Source organism: Mustela nigripes, chromosome X (genome assembly GCF_022355385.1).
Source record: "Mustela nigripes isolate SB6536 chromosome X, MUSNIG.SB6536, whole genome shotgun sequence".
NCBI classification, from domain to species: domain Eukaryota; kingdom Metazoa; phylum Chordata; class Mammalia; order Carnivora; family Mustelidae; genus Mustela; species Mustela nigripes.
In genome coordinates, this window is record NC_081575.1 from 120880782 (window position 1) to 120884380 (window position 3599).

A 3599-nucleotide genomic window follows, 5' to 3' on the forward strand; every position below is an offset into this window, starting at 1 on the left:
AACCCCCCCATGTTGCATCTCCACTTCCTCATATCAGGGAGATCATAGGATAGTTGTCTTTCTCTGCTTGACTTATTTCGCTAAGCATGATACGCTCTAGTTCCATCCATGTCGTCGCAAATGGCAAGATTTCATTTCTTTTGATGGCTGCATAGTATTCCATTGTGTATATATACCACATCTTCTTGATCCATTCATCTGTTGATGGGCATCTAGGTTCTTTCCATAGTTTGGTACATATTTTATTATATAATTTTATTTATATTATGATTTTATGTTTAATTATACAGAATTTTACTATGGCTATATATAATATATAGTTACATATTTATATATAATTTTGTTTATATTATTTTATATATAGTCATTGAATTTTACTATGGCTATATATTATATATAATTACATATTTTATTATATAATTTTATTTATAGTATTATTTTATATATAGTTATATAAAATTTTTATGAAGATATGTTATGGTTTATTATATATAATTTTATTTATATTATTATTTTATATATAACTATATAGAATTCTATTATGGCTATATATTGTATATAATTACATATTTTATTATTATATAATTTTAATTATATTTATATATAATTATAAAAATTTATTTTGTTATATATACTTTTATATATAATTAGATACATAAAATGCTATTGTGGCCCTTTATATGGCATATATATACACAACACAAAATAGGAGAAGCCTGCCAAGGTCCAACTCCTAACTCTCTGTTTATTGACTTTGTAGCCTCAGAAATAGTTAATTTCTTAGAATCTCAATTTCTTCATCTGTAAAATGGGAGTGAAACTTGTCCCTACCACGTAGAGTTGTTGAAGACTAAATGAGTTAATATATCTCAAGAGCCAGCACCTAGCACAGACTAAGAAGTACACATATTTTTCAAGTAAATGAAATATATTTATGATTGCATCAGAAAATAATGATGCACGTACAGTATATTGTGTATACAATATAGACCAGACTATACATTATGGTCTATATACAATATTATATACATATACCATGCATGATATACACAATATTAGACACATAGTATACAGTATATATTACATGTGCATATATGCATTCTATATATGCGTACTCATAACTAATCATTGATGGGGAGAAAAAGGCCGGTAGGGCATAGAAGATTCTCTTTTGAAACATAACAACTGTCTATTTTTTCTGATTTCGTCTTGCAAATGTTGCACATAGTATTTGAACATAAATTTTTACTTCATCCGCTTGAATGACCTTAGGACAAACACAGTCTCTATCCTTTATTTCAACGGCATTGAAACCTCCACAAATAAGACGAAAGACTCTACTTGGGACGCGTGGTTCGTGGGTTAATATTGGCATCGGGTTGGATAACCGTGGTCTAGGTCGTGGCATCATGTCCCCATCTTTGACCAAACCGATAACCCGAGTTACATTGCAGTGCATATCCACTGTGGCCAGTCTCTCCTTTTCACGTTGTTATGCCAGAGACACCAAGGCCATTCCTTGCGAATGAAAACAAGGTTATAGCATCGAGGTCAACTTTCCCTGGTTCGGCTGGATATACATCTCTTCCAGCTTTGGGGGGACAACCAAATGTCAGCTCTGCTTCTTGCTTTACAAAATATTTTTGCTGGCTAAGGCTGCACACACACACACACACATGCACACACACACAGACACACAGACTGTATTATAAATGGTTAAGAGGATGTGTCTGTTGATAGAGTCTGCAAAACATAATTGTACATTTGTCATATTTCTACGTACATATATAATATAAATTATTGCATCTGATATGATTATACGTATAAATAATATACTTGTGTGAATTTTACTGTATGTGCGCATACCCATGTGTCTGTATAGACACACGTTTTACTAACGTTTTACTAACGCGTCACAAATTCTTGCAATGGTATTGATCAGAGAGAAGCTAACGGTGTCCTTCCATGAAAATTACACAGTGACCCTGAACAGCATTCATGCCTTCTCTCCCTGAGAGACGGTGTTTTGTGCAAGATGAGGGAACAGACTCTATCACCCTGGTTTCCATCCCCACGTCCTACACGTAACTTGGACCCATCACTGAGGGATTTTTCCTTTCTTCCTCATATGATTTTTAGAGCCTTGATATAGCAACACCATTAAATGGCACAAATATTAACAATATAGTGAGGGTTTCCTATTGTTCCATTGTCTGTATAGGCCCCATGATAACCGGAGGATGTGTTTTCACAAGAGGAAGAACACACCTCTGGTGTGTGGTCCAGTAGGTGGTGCTGTATGGTCTGTGTCCAGAGAGGGACAGTGGATGGTGTGGCCCAGGAACCAGGTGGACAGCCTGCAAACACTTTTGGGTAACAAGGCTACCCATCGGTCCTTCCCAAAGGTGCCTAAAGCACTCCTCACCACCCCGCTCTCAGAGTCCACCACCTGATAGTTGAGGTTATTTTAAAGACAGTGAGTCCATAGTATTTGCAGAATCCCTTCTGGGTCTGTGATTACTTCTTTCATTCCCTCTCCCAGGGTGGGGGGAATCAAGCAGTTACCCTAACCGTATTCTGCTCTCAATCAGCAGCCGACTAGAAATTCTGACAAGAGTAGAAGAACATCCATTCTTTTCAAGTTATTGGACTCATGGTACATCCCCTGAAAATATGTATCGTACACGGGGGATTTGCCACATCTCAAACTAGGGAAATTTCCATGGCTTTCATACAAATTGGAGAATTATTATACTCAGGGCTGGTAAAATTAGTTCTAGGAAAATGTAATCATTTCAAAATAACAAGCAGAGGACTATAGGCACAGATAGATAATTTTCAACATGAATTATACGATGTTAGACCCTCAATGGGGACAAAGGAGTTCTGCATCCTATAACGTCATGATCCTTAAGAGCTCCACTGCTCAGCTTTTATTACATTTTTCACTGGAAATCCCCCTTGAAGTTCTATTTTATCTTGAAATGTATTGCATGGCACCACTAAAATAATTCTGTCCTGTGTTAGAACATCTTTACACAGGTGATCCTTTAGGACATGTTCTTATTTTTAACGGCTCATGAGACTTAATGTCCTGAAGTGCTAATGATTTGTACCAAAAGCTCGTTTGGAAATGTGGCCTATTCAGGGGATATTTATGTAGTGATTTTTAGGTGCCCGATTTCCTGTTAGCTTCTGGGATGCATCTCTTGGTTTCCAAGAGAGGACCTGACTTTTCAGCTCAGAAAGTAAACAACGGGAAAAAGGAGAAAGAACCACATTTTTTGGATGGTACAGGTTATATGGGGATGAAAAAAGCAGGTGTATGGTGGGCATACTCAGACAAGAACTGCCCAGGAGCATGTGACAGTCTAGTCAGAAGGGTGGAAAGAAGCCCATCTTTAGGGTCAGGGAGGAGGAAGTTTTCTAGACAGAAGGGGACTCATTAGGAGATGAGGACTTTCATAAGAGTCAAGGGCAGTCCTGAGTGATGGGGTTGGACACGACATGAAGAGAGAAGGAAGTTCTGAGTGATGGAGATGGTCAGAAGGTAAGGAAACGAGGAAGTCCTGAGTGACGGAGATGGGCAGGAGGTAAAG